The sequence below is a fragment of the Capsicum annuum genome, unplaced genomic scaffold (genome assembly GCF_002878395.1).
Source record: "Capsicum annuum cultivar UCD-10X-F1 unplaced genomic scaffold, UCD10Xv1.1 ctg3968, whole genome shotgun sequence".
Lineage (NCBI taxonomy): Eukaryota > Viridiplantae > Streptophyta > Magnoliopsida > Solanales > Solanaceae > Capsicum > Capsicum annuum.
Window position 1 is genome coordinate 16906 of NW_025846919.1, and position 14919 is coordinate 31824.

General features: G+C 36.4%; 1 pseudogene; it reads right to left on the reverse strand.

Moving 5' to 3' along the window:
* Positions 1-6242, reverse strand: part of LOC124891679 — a 15765-nt pseudogene extending 9523 nt beyond the window's left edge.
* Positions 6243-14919: the final 8677 nt, after the last annotated feature.

Genomic DNA, 14919 nt, shown 5'->3' on the forward strand with positions numbered 1-14919 from the left:
TATAAAATCCAGTTTTAATGAACATGCTAAGATTCCTGTGAACAAGACTAAGTTAGAATGATGTACATTAATTTTAATTGCTTAAGTTTATGTAGAGAATTGGACAAATGCAGTTCCAGGAATTGACTAAGCTATGAATTTTGCTGAGATGCTAAAGAAAGTGTCTTCTTTTCATGACATATAAATTGGACTATGACTTCTCTCCCTCCAAAAATGAATAATAGTTAATTTTTATGTTAGATGTAATAACTGTAACTGTATTTTACAATTATTACTTTTTTTTCTGCTTGAAAATTCAATCACCAACAGATTCTCTATTAACAGAGAAATCGCCTTCTTCTGTCAATCGTATTAGAGGTTGCAATTCACTTCTTTCTAGGTTGTCATAAATCTCGGACCAAATGTTTTGTTCAAAATGTTAGTTCCTCCGTCTGGAGCTATGACCAAAGGTTTTGTTCAAGGTGTCAGTTCCGGTTAATGGCTAAATGTTTTGGTTGATAAAATTCTTGTGATTATCAGATGTTTATCCCATTGGTTCATGATTTTTTGGTTTATCACATTCATGTATCCATTGGTACCTTAATTTGCATCTGCATATGTGGCAGAGTTTTAAATATTACCTTGCGTTGAAATTATTCATATAAGAATCACTTCAGTTTCACTTGCTAAATTATAGTGTTTGTGTTTATAGGTTTTCATTATATTTATATTTTCATCAAAACAAAACTGGCAGAAGATGTGACAAAATTCAATAAATATTACTTCATATTGCATTTTTTATATCTTCACTACAACAAATACTATTGGTAGATGTGAAAGACGGCCTATTGTCCTAAATATGAAAGACAGGCTATGTCCTGTAAGCATCACTATTAATCTATGACCATCACCAGCTGTAAATCTACAAGTTGCAACTCAGTTTTATAGAGCATTCTTTGCCTAATCCAAGACCTTATAAATGGTAAATGCTTAACTACTTCAAAATAAATGCAAGTTAGATTGCATTTGTTTTGTAAAATCAAGCCTATCTTGCATAACAGATAAAAACAGTGGAAAAGCCCGAAGAAAAACAAGTGAGGAACAAGGATTAACTATGTTCAAATTGTTGCAATGGAGTATTCTGTGAAAGCTTTCTGTGAGTTTCTTGATGAAAACTTGTGTGGTCTTAAGGAACCTTTATGCCTTCAGGTTTATTTACTGTGTCTTACCCTATGCCTTCAAGTTTATTTCCAGTATGTTGATATGTCATCTTACTAAAATTTTGAGTTAAATACACAAGAATATCTCAAGGCTTTTGCTAAGGCAACTTGAAGTTCTATATCTTTATTTAATCGTTAAATGTTTCTGTTCTTATTTTATCAATGCATAGTATTTTTAATGATTAATTTCTTTTGTCCGCGCATTGCATGGGTATATTACTAGTTTCATTAAAAGTATGTATTTCATTGAATATGGATGACTATTGTATGAAGTACCGATGAAATGTTTGTTTCCTCTTCCTTTATTTCTCCTTCGTTTTCTTCATTCTACCAAATTAACTTCTCTTTCCCTTCCTTTCAACTTCTCAGGATCTGATGTATAAAACATGCATAAAATGTCATTCAAACTCCATCTACTCATTTCTACTTAAAGTTCACAAATAGTTCAGTTGAGAATTCATCAATAAGCAGCAAAATAGTAGAGAAGAACCTGTCATATATAATGGGATATTATCCGGGCCAAGGATTTGAAGCTTGTCTTCTCCCGTGATATCTTCAACATATTGTTTAATCTCCAGAGCTGAATACTCAAGTTGAGGCCTCCCTACAAGTTTGATAATTTTTAATGAACCAATATCCCAAAAATTAGGCGGAATCTCCTCTAGCATATGACATCTCAACAATACTAATTTCTCAAGCATGGGAAAGGATTCCTCTCCAAACTCCCACTTAGCAAGAGTCACTTCTTCCAAATACAAAAATTTCAGATTCTCAAAGGTGCCTTCCTCCCTCAGGTTCCATTCCTCCCCTTGCATGATTGTTCTCCTAAGGAACAACTCTTCAAGGTTGGGCAGTCTCTCTATTGTTGATATTTAATCTGATGCCAGAGGAAAGTCATACAACACCAATGTTTTCAAATTGGAAGGGAAGTGAAAATCCCACGACCAATTTGGCGCTAAAGAGGCCCCATTGTCATTTGCATTTGAACTTTCAAAATTTGCTCTAAGGTAATCTAGTTCAGTTAAGTGGTCCAATTTCGGGAACCAATAGCTCTCTTTTGAGTAATCCCATGATTCCTTGAGATCAAATACAAGCCTTTTGAAGATTGGGAAATCTTTTGAAAATATCCTCTATTTCTTTCGAATAGGAAAGCACGAGGGTCTCTAATACTCTCAATTTCTCTAACTTTGAATCCTATGCTATCAGTATTGGTTCATACATATCCATATAATAGAAAGAACAAGCATTAGTGGACAGCACTCACAACTTTACAAGATCCCAAATTCTCGGTAATAGCACCAAGGTTGATCCTTTGTTAGTCACCAACAGGATTTCTAGATTCCAGAGGTTTTAGAAAGACGAAGGCAAAGATTTAACTCAAATGATTCAACATGCATATTTCATGCAGCAAAGATTTTTTCACCATCATAAAAGAGGGAATCAGTTCCTATACTCTAAGAAGCCTGACGTCTCTTAGGTGACATGCATCCGGAAGACGATCTTCCATCTTGTCTCTGGTTATCGCCAAAGAATAGAGGTGCTTACCAGAATGCCTTTCCATTTTTGAATCGAGCAGGACGAAATTGTTAGGCCCGAAGTGCTCCTTATTATAAACAATGGTCACTATGCATGGCATCAAATCTGAAGAAGAAGATAGATCACCTGAGCTTATTCTGCCAAAAAACTTTTCCTCTCTTGCTTTAATCAAACAAAAATCGTGCACAAGATCATGTAGCTGGCAAGTCGGGTTATCACCTATCTCATTGAAAGCAATTACCAAGCTACTGGAAATTAAATTATCCAAGTAAATTTCCATCACTTCTTCCAAACTCTTCATCCCCGTCTGTTCAACAAGCCCTTCAGCACGCCAATACATTTTCAATGCAACTCTCTCCACTACAGTGTCCTTTCAAAAACATGCAAGGTAAATTAAGCATGGCTTCAGGTGATGATATAAATGGTCATAACTTAATTCTATGACCATCACATCAACTTCACTGTTAAAGATAAAGGAACTCAAATTATTTCGAACTTCAAGCCAAACAGACTTTTTCTTTTCCCTCGCTGCAATGACTCCAGCAATCAGATCAACCACCAAAGGAAGTCCCTTACAATTTTGGACAATTTCTTTCCAACATCCAATAGTTCATCGGGGCAACTCTCATTCCCAAATGCCCTTTTCTCTAATAACTCCCAACTTTCTTCAGGTCTTAGCAATCGAAGGTTAAGAGGATCAGTGTTGCACTTTCCATGAAAAGCCACTTTCTTTTCTCGAGTCGTCAATATAATTCTACTTCCTTTCTCAACTTTAGGAAAAGGTCTGGTCAACTCATCCCATGTAGTAGTATCCCACACATCATCTAACACAATTAGGTACCTCTTTCCATACAGTTGTTTCCGAAGCTTATCAGCAACGTCAATATCATCACTGAACTTCAAATCTACGCCAGTTACTTGATTAAAAAGTTTCAGCAACAATTAATAGGAACTCTATCATGACATGAATGTTTCGAGCCCCTGAAGTGCTAGGGGTAGTAACAGTTACCATGTGCTCTTGTAGATGAATCAGATATTCACTAAGAATGTCTGGACAGGCTTCCAGGAGCTGCTTAATGAACCGTCCAACTTCCGCTGAAGTTGCTGCTTTCAAATTTGTAAAGCATACTTTCATAACCTCGAGTTCAATTGGGAAAATCTTCATGAGTAGATGAGCTAGCTTGAAGACACTAGAGTGTTCTAGAATTAGTTCATCCCAGAGGAAGAGTCCAACTCTCTCAGCCATACGTTGAAACTGAGGTAAGACATATTCAACATTATCGTGCTCAATGCAACCATTCAGTATCAACCCATGGAAATCTCCGACATTGCCACAAACATTCTGAAGAATCTCATGTTGAGTCACTAATGAAAGCATCTGTTCTTCGAGATACTGATGCTTGGATAGATGATGGACATGATGCATGTTGGACTTAAACCCTGTACTGGAGTCCCCATCATACAAAATCGATCGAAGCAATAATTCAATCCTTCGTCTTTGGGCAGTCATTACAACTTCAAACTGCTCCAAATCGGAATAAGAAAGATGGACGTAAGTACAAATTAATGTCAGCTCAAGCCTAAGCCTTTCAGTTAGATACACGTCAACAACATTTTGATCTTCTTCATTCTTTAACATCTCTATGAAATCCAGAACGTTGACAACGTCCTTGCGAAGAGCAGAAAATGACACCTGCAAAATGGCCAAATATTATATCAAAATTTTCATAGCGAACATATATACCATGCAATATTTACTCTATACAGGCAACCAACACATACACATGTATTTTGTATGAATTTGATGTTATCTATCTGACCTAATACTTCATCCAAAATTATAGGATACTTGTTACATGCTTTATCTTCTACGAAAAAAATTCAAATAACACAAATCAAAATAATGGGAAAAGGTCCAAATATACTATAAGACTAGGACTAAATATACCCGTGGCGTAACACCAATGACTCCAATACCCTTTTTGACAAATGGAAGTGAAATAGTAGATGTTAAAATTATTTTTCTAATTTTTTTTTGTTAAAACCAAAGCCACACGGATTTAATTAAAGGAAAATTGGCCAGAATTACCCCCCTACTTTCAAAACTTATATACATCTAATCTCCATCTTACAATAATCTGAACAAAAATTTGACCTTTCAGTAAATTGTATTTTCAGGATATTTAGCACATAGTTCAATGACTTAAATAGGAAAAAAGTTTAATTTTGTGACTATACTGATACAACAAGTAAAGTTCATTGATATTAGTGAGTCAAAATTAGTTTACATAAGTAACTAATTAACAGATACAAACGTAAGTAAAGTTCAATGATCATTACATACCTCAAAATTGTTTGCTTTCCCTTTCTCTATTTCTTCTTGTTTTTCCATGACTTAAGTGTCTTTCAAGTTTCACTGGTCAAATTCTCTGGATCTGATGTTTAAAATAGTAGATAAAAATTTCATCAGATGAAAAAAGAAAGAAGCATAAAGTTAATTTCATAGAAGATAAAAGTGTTTCAAGTTTTTTCCTTCCAAATTCTTGATGTATAAAACATAGATAAAAAGTTTATCAGGATAATAAAGCAGCAAAATATGTACAGATATAAATAAGTAAATAGTATTCTGCATTTACTTTCTCAAATTTTTCTACAAATCTCAATACCAAAACTAAACAAACTAAGTTTAATAGGGACTAACCTTATCACTTGATGAAAATTCTGATATAGTTGCTTTGTTCCTCTATAAGTTTGGGTACTCTCCTGAAAAATAATAGCTTGAAAAATGAAAATCTGAAAATTAGAAGATAGAGAACAAATGATTGATGTTATGTAGAAAATGATGCATAATATTTCCAATAAAGTCTATAAAGAAAAAGCATAAAGCAATGGCTTCACGTGTCTGCCATCAATCATACTCTCAAGTGGGAACAATAATCTGCAGTATATACTATATTTTTTTGAGATAACCATCTAGTATCATTTCGAACTATGATGAAAGTTGCTACGACATATTTCAACTTTGCAGGGTCCTATTACCCTGAACTCAGTTTTAACATATTTTTATCACCCTTTTGGGATGACGTAGAGCCTTTATTACATAAAATGAAGCGCACGTTAAGGTGTCATGTCAGCTAAGAAGATTGACAAAATATGCCACATCAGCTAAAAAGAATAATAGGATCCACATGAAATTGGAGAGTCTCATAACAAATTAGGTCATAGTTTAGGGTTACTAAATGCTTTACTCTATTTTTTGGGTGTTGTGTTTGGCCATAAAATTTAGGAATTTTTAGTAATTTGAAAAATACCAATAGTTTGAGGGGTACTTGAAACACCCCGGCTGTTATAATAATCAATATCATGTTAGTCTTTTTATTCAATTATTAATTCTGCTGCTTTGTGTGAATGCTACATGATTAGTTGGTGCTGTTGAGATAAACATTCACATGGGCAGATTGTTTATTTATTCAAAAGATGAACATGAAAGGTCACCACCAACAAAATTAAAAGCAATCAATTGAACAATAATATTAAAAATACAAATCATTGACTTAGACTTAATCAATTGCTTGCACGTCAATCTCTTATATAATGACAATATATATGTGACCTGTAAATTGTGGTGGTGTCCGAGCCAACTTTCTCGCACTTTGATTAAGTACACAAAATACTTGCAACCTCTCATCAACATCAGATATCATGTGACTAGATGTCGTGTAGACTATGTCCGCCAATACTAGGACACATAGAAAGAGTGTTTTCTTCTTGTCTTTACAAACAATATTACTTTTGATAACCGTGGTGTTCGGACGGCTTTTGCGCACCTCCACTAAAATTCATGGATACCTACCACCTCTCACAATTAACAGCAAATATCAGGTAACTCTGCCCACGAAGGCTAGGACAAATAGAAGGAGTTCTTTTTTTTTTTTTTTTTGTCAAAATGAAGAATATTATTTTTGATAATTGTGGTGTTCGAGCCAGCTTTCGTGCACCCCGACTAAATTCATGTAATACGTGCAACCCTTCACCAACAATAGATATCGAGTAACTCTGTCCACCAATGCTATGGAAAGAGTGTTCTTTGTCTCCATAGCGAATATTATTTCTTTTTTCTCCTTTTCGTTCTTATTGTACCTATTAAACCATTTAATCTTCATTTCCCAGCAATATTTTATGTGCGATTTGATAAATTTTCCTTCTTCTTTCTTTTCGATGAGTGTTACATACTTCAATATCTGAAATTTACTACTTTTTTTTCCTAAATGATTAGTCCGTCCCAAAAAAGTATCACATTCTTATAATTATAAACTAGTCACACAAATGTATGTTGGAATTTATTTTTATTTGTCTTTTTTTTTTTCGCAAATATATCTTTCAAATTATAAATAAGAATTACCTTTTGACTAATTTATCCTCATTTCTTTAAAATAAACATCCAGTCAATTTATTTGTTTTTATGTTATGTAATCAGTGTTGTTTGCTTTCAAGAATAATTAGTCGTAAAGATGAAAAGAGGAAATAAAAATTAATTTTACCTTCTTTCTCTAAAATGATAAATATTTTGGACCAAGTACTTTTAACAACCATGACAACTAAATGGACACAGTACAATTTCCTCACACTCTCTTAAAGATCATCACTGATAAAGCTTATAAAAGTATGTCGTTGAAAAGAGAAGCCCACCTTGAGTTTCACATGGTCTGTGAATTCAAGCAATGCAGCTTGATCATTCATGATTAATGGAGGAAAACGTGAAAGGGAAACTGAATTTTATTGATCTATTCTAATGTACATAGTATTGTTGTTTCTCTTATTTATAGAAAGAGTGTTGAGCTGTGTGAGCTTCTCTCCAGCTCATTGACAGCTCAGCATAACCGACTAACCACTTGACAACTTGCCTAACTACTTCTTCAACTAACTCAGCGAAATCACTAACTAACTAACTACTTCATCAATACAATTGTGAATCATTCAATGGAACAGTAAATCTGTACATATATATACACGGATGCAGTGATCACATTGTGAATCACATGTTAAAACATGGTCATTGTTACAACCTGTTGAATCTTGTGGAAGTTGCACTGCATCCTTCTTGGAAACCACAGAAAGGGTTTCTTGGAGCAAATGTCAAATCTCATAATCCTCTTGGATGATTTAAGCAGATGCCGCGGTGAAATATCCATGCTGCTCTAACCACGGTTGAATAATTCCGAGCAACAGATTTTTCATCCCTGTCCGGTCCTTCGTGCATTAGATTATCAATGAGCAACGGGTCTCGTTGTTCCACAGCTTGTGTAGAGCTATACAAACTATTGTGTCCAGACCATTTCTATTGTCGCAGAGAATCAATCTGAATTTGTTTAGGGCCGATCAATGCTACATAATGTTCTGATTTTTAACGACATCCTCAGGCATTTTAACAGATAAACTACACCAAGATGCTTAATGAAAATCGACCTAAGAAAGGCCTACAACATTGTGAGCTGGGAATTTGTGGAGGCGGCGCTAATGGGGTATGGGTTTCCAACCAGTTTCATCCATTTGATTATGACATGTGACACATATCCCATGTTCACAATCAAAATTAATGGAGAAGGGCATGGTTTTTTTGCTGGGAAAAGGGGACTTAGACAAGGTGATCCCATGTCCCCCCCCACTTTTCGTGCTTGTTATGGAGTATCTGTCGAGAACATTGAAGTGTAAGGGAGAATTTTCCGACTTTCAATATCACCCTATGTGCAAGAAACTAAAACTCACACGCTTGATCTTTGCGGATGATCTTTTGTAAAGGAAACATTGATTCTGTTTCTAGAGTGATGGAGGCACTAACACATTTTAGTGATGTCACAGGTCTGCAAGCCAAAATGGATAAATCCAAACTGTTCTTGGCAGGAGTAGATTACAAGATCAAAGAGCAACTATTGATGAAGACAGGGTTGGTATCAGGTACCCTCCAAATAAGATATCTAGTCCTACCATTGTCTTCAAAGGCTTGGCGTAAAATGGAGTGTCAACAGCTTATAGACAAGATGGGCATTGAGAGTTCAAACTGAAGTGCAACAATGGTCTTGAACCTTTATCCCCGTTGGCACTGTCAAACATATCCTGAATAGTCTTAGGAGGAAGCACTGGCAACAATTTCGCAAAAACTTTTAGCTGCATTGTCTAGAGCAATGACATATCAGGTTTGGCGAGCAAGAAATTGTTTTTTGTTTGTTAATGGTAATTTACATTGGTTACCGAAAAAAACAACTCTTCTCTAACTTGAAACCAAACCATCTCTAATTGTAATATCTAATCTGTTGTTGCCCATTCAGGTATTGCTACTGTACTATTGACAATCTGAAACAAAAAGGATTTTTTTGTTGCGATAAAAGTGGTGTCCATGCCAGCTTGCGCACAGGTCTATAAACTAGGGTGTATATTGAAATAACGTAGAGAAATGATTAATGATGACTAAATTCTCTGAATAATTTGCTGGCCAGCCATGAATAGAATAACTTAATGTTGCTTAATTATCCAGCTTACGCACTTGGAATGGATATGACTGCAGGTGCTAGAGATGTTTTCCTTAGCTTTTGGAGGGGACAGCGATCTAGAGACTGCCCCTTTGGCAATGAGGCTATGCCTGGCTACTGCTGCAAAGCTGGTGACAAAGTTTAGAAGCACGTAAGCTGCTAGCTCAGTAGTTGAGGGATCATCCGGATCCGAGACCAGAAAGTTGCTCCATTGAGAAGCTTTACATATACAGAACAGTATCAGGAAGGAGGTTCGACACTGCTGGTTTTGTTTTGATAATTGATGAAGATGCATCATCGACTCCATATAGCAACGGGAATTGCTCTCTGGCTTCTGCTTAGAAAAGACTTCAGGTATTAGTTCTATGCTAATCTTTCTCCTTGTGTGGTTACAGTGCTGGTTATGGCGGGGTTGAACCTCGTGAGCCATCGATTTTACCCTTTGTTGAGCGATTTCACAGCAAATAGTCACAAATAATGAGTTTAAACTCTTCATGTTGTGATGTATCACTAAGGACATCTATGTATTTTTTGGGTGGGAGGGGACATGTTCAACTGTGTATCCTATTTTGAATCATTATGTATCTGTTTATTTTCTGTAGTGACTTGTTCTTCTCATGAAATGGTATTGTAATTGATACACTACCAACATGGATTGTACCAAAACAGCCACAAAAACAGTTTACCAACACAATACAAAACCGAGACAAGTTGGAAACAAGTCCAAAACCAAGAACGCTACACAATGATGAGATAATAACGTGTATAACCACACCAAAACCGCAACAACCCAACAAGGTGGACAACAATATGATAAGAACAATAACAACAAGAGACAATAACTCACGGATTGAAGATTACAAGATACACAAATGGTTACAATATTGCAATGAACAAAGGATAGATAGTTAGACCTTGGTTGGTATAATCTTAAGAACCCAAGAACATGTGATACTCTTGGACCCTTAACGCTACACGCAACGGTTAACCTAACTCCTACGCTCCCCGTTAAGTTTTAGCTGGCTATCACGGTCCAATAAAGATTTCCAATTCCGTTTTGGAATATTTTCATCCGGGATTGGAACGACCTATGTTGTAAGGGAGGAGAGAAGGTGAACCAGCTTCCTTTGGTCGCCTCTCCCGTCTGGTCGAGTAGCTTTCGCTGGGACTTTACCTCCTCTAAACACCTACGTCTCAAGCCATGAATACAACACTAGTGATTCCACACTAGTATCACCTTAATTTCGGGTTGCCTCCTAAAGAGAAGAGAGGACTTGTCTTTCAAAGTATTATACAACTTACAAATATCATCAAAGTCTAAGAAAAAATGACCTGTAGTATTCTATTAATACTAGGTTACAACTAGAATACAAAATGACCAAAAGGCCCTTTAATGAAAAGCCTCAAAATGCAGCTCATAGAGTGTAGTGTAGGTTCGGTTTTGGTGTGTGTTTTAGGCCCTCTTTTGCATTTTTCTTGCACACTCCAAGCCTCGGGTTCATTACACTTTCACATGTCCATCCTCGTGGTCGTACTTGTATCATCCTCCCCTTCTTGAAAGGATTTGACCTCGAATCCGTACCTTACAAAATCAAGAGAAGACAAACAAGCACATATCCTCATAACTGAGGGGTTAGGGTTAGCAAAAAAATAACACATCAACATGCCTTGCCGAGGTGGAACAAACTTAAAGTATAGCCACGGGTCCTTTGTTTTAATCATGAAAAGATTAGTACAAATGCTACAAAGGAGGTGGCTCGAGCAAGCATCAAGACAAAAGGAAAATAGGCCAAAAGTAATCCTTTTCCGCCCTAAGATGGTACCGGGATCAAATGGGTGGAGTAACCAAGGACTTAGGCCTCGGCCACTCTCACTTTCCCTAGGGTGCCATCTTCAAAATTAGGTATACCCTCTATATCCCTATGGAAAATATGATGAGCACAAAGATGATAAAGAAAGGTGTCACACGAGTCAAATCCAACTATGATCTCCCCAACAACACTAGTAGGCTTAACATAGAAAACACATAAAGAAGAAGTAGATGGAATTTCTAAGCACGCAACACCTTCTCATTAAAGAGAGTAGTCTCTACATAGACATAAACTATCATGGGCAGCAAAGGGATCAAAAGCAAAACCATGTTTACCAAGACAATCACAATTCGGGTTTCCTAAACAATCAAGCACGTCAAGGTTATTTCCACCCGATTGATCATTGTCCACAACCTCACTAGTTGTTGACAACTCATTTACCAATGTAGGCCCACCATTATTTTCACAAGGGTCAACTAGTGTGTGAATACTCTCGTCACTTGGTAATGGAACCTTAGTCAAGTTATAAGTGCTAGCACTAGATGGACACAAATCATTCTCACGAGGAGAATCAATTTCGTCATCAAAAGGATCAACTAGTTCTTGCGTACCTACAACAAGAGTTTGGTTCTCATGTGACCTAACAATACTGAGAGTATCACAAAAAGGAGACTCAAGCACCTCTACCCTAGGCAAAGCCACAACTACACTTACTTGGCTCCTACTATCCACAACACAACATTCAAAGTACATAGGAGTGTAGGGAATAACATTTTTACCTCGTAGCTCACATGAGCTACGGCCTTCCTCTTGACGTGTGTCCAGGCAGCCCACTTTCCCCTTTTGACCTATCATACGATCCAACCTTTCATTTGCCATAGCTAGGTCTCGGGACATAGTGTCAAGGTAGGCCAAAATGACATTGGTGGCATTATTGTCCATGGGTTGAGAGGTTGAAGCCGCGGGTTCCCTTGTAATTGTACCTAAAAAAAAAAAGAAAAAGCCTACAAAGAAAAACACAAGTTAGTTCGAAACAACCTCACCACACTCTAACACACTTGATCATCTCACACTTGGGTCCACAAGTGTTGCAAGTCGGCTCGTAGTTCGTGATGAGTCAAGGGGTGAGTCTACTCCTTGGTCGGAATGGATTCTTTGTTTAAAGACTCAAGGAAAGTAATGTACGAACTTGAACCAAGAAGTACTACAATTTTAAAAACGACAAAAGCACAAAAGAAACGTAGACACAAACAATGGATTCAAAGGACTAATTGACAATCTAGTAGGAGTTTACTAGTTTGTTAATTAGTTCTAGGATGAACTAAAGGTAACTAAGAAACAAAGATTAGAAACTAAGAAATCTAAAATTTGAACTCAAAATGTTGCGTGAACAGTAATTCAGTGATGTGGCAGTCCACTATTGGCCTCGGTTTTGTCAAAATTTTACTCTCCAATTCCAAGTCTTGACCAATCTACAATTTGGAAATGGTGGATTTGGTTAATGGAGGAAAATTTGGTCTTGGAGCTTCTTTTTCAAATTCAAAACAAGACTTGACATTCTTGGTACTTTCTCCTTGAAATAAGGTCCTTAAATCAAGGAAAGCAGGTGAAAAGTGGTTGTCAATTCTTTTGAGTGATGTGATCAAGTCTTTCACCAACAAGTACTACAACTTGGCCTTTCACCTTTTGTGGATCTAATGTTCACTTTTTCTTTTAACAAAAGATGAAAAGGGTGAAGAACAACAAGAACACAATAACAACACCAAGAACGACAACAATATTCTCCAAGAACAACAACAAATTCCAATGCCCAACTCCACAACAACAAGGCCTTCAACACAATCAAGGCTTAAAATGACAACAACATCAAATCAGTGAATGAAACCCTAGAAATGTTTCTTATATATTACAATAGAATTAGAAGTTAAAATGACCAAAAGGGCCCTTCAAGAATGGGCCTCCATTCTAGTGTATGTAGCGGGTTGTTTTGGTGTGTATTTGGGCCCTTAATTACACTTCTCTTGGACACACACTTGGACAACTTCAATACACACTCACATGAGTCCATCTACGTGATCACACTCATATCATCCTCTCCATCTTGAGAGGAATTTTGACACAAATTCATGGTTTCACCTTGTTCAATTGGTCACTTCATAAGCGATCACTCAAAACAGTCCGCAAAATATGAAGAACCCTAGAGTTCAATAAAACTTGGTACGTATCAAAAACGACTCAAAAAATAGTCCACCAACAAGGTGGACCCGAGAGCAACACAAACACAATTCGAGGCTAACATCTTAATTTTGAGCCTCGGCTTCCTCTATGATACCAATTGATACCAGACAAACAACAGAACACCAAAATCAGTCCAAAAACAGTCCACAAATTAGAAGAAATCCATGAGCCCTTTGGGAACTAGTTTCGGCCAACAACAAAAAAACAAAAATACAAGATATAATGGTGTATTTATACACCAAAATAGAAACAATATGTGAAGAACAAGATGAACACAAAGGCACAAGATTCGGAGTTAACAATAACAACAAGAACACAAGGTTACAACACAAACACCAAACACAGTTACAAGAAAAGTAAAAGGATAGATAGATAGACCACATGAAGGTATAATCTTAAGAACCCAAGAATGGACAATCTTGGACCCTTAACACTACACATAACAATAAACCTATCTCTTACAAAGACACAAGATCGGAATCCACCTCCCAGGCATCAATGTTTCCAAGCAAATGCAAACAACAAAAGAAAATCCACCCTTTTGATGTACCTAGTTACAATTTCGGGTTTGGGTGCCTCAAAGGAGAGAGGACTTGATGTTCCTTGTGTCTTACAAGACTTACAACATCAAATTATCCACACTTTGTTCACATTAACAACATCAACAAGTTCAAGTTCAAGATTAGATTTGGACACTTTTTAGTGTTGGTGAGAAAGAAACAACACTAGAAACACTCAAAACAACAAAAGGCTACAAGATCTAGTCACAAAGAAACATGTCTCGGCCAGGACAACAACAAGAACAACAACTTTCTCGGCCAAGAACAACAAGAACGGGCAGATTACTCCTTTTCTAGAATTTTTTTCAGTTTTTCAACTCTTTTTTTTTCTTTTTTCTACTCTCAAGCCCAAGATTGATCTTGTTAGAATAAAATCAAAGATGGATTTAATACCAAATGATACACTACCAACATGGATTGTACCAAAACAACCACAAAAATAGTCTACCAACACAATACAAAACCAAGACAAGTTGGAAACAAGTCCAAAACCAAGAATGCTACACAATGAAGAGATAATAACGTGTATAACCACACCAAAACCGCAAAAACACAACAAGGTGGACAACAATATGATAAGAACAATAACAAAATGAGACAATAACTCATGGATTGAAGATTACAAGATACAAAAATGGTTACAATATTACAATGAACAAAGGATAGATAGTTAGACCTTGGTTGGTATAATCTTAAGAACCCAAGAACAGGTGATACTCTTGGACCCTTAACGCTATACACAACGGTTAACCTAACTCATACGCTGACACAAGAGGGACTTTACCTCCTTTAAACACCAACGTCTCAAGCCATGAATGCAACACTAGTGATTCCACACTAGTATCACCCTAATTTTGGGTTGCCTCCTAAAGAGAAGAGAGGACTTGTCTTTCAAAGTGTTATACAACTTACAAATATCATCAAAGTCTAAGAAAAAATGACCTGTAATGTTCTATTTATACTAGGTTACAACTAGAATACAAAATGACCAAAAGGCCCTTTAATGAAAAGCCTCAAAATACAGCTCATGGAGTGTAGTGTAGGTTCG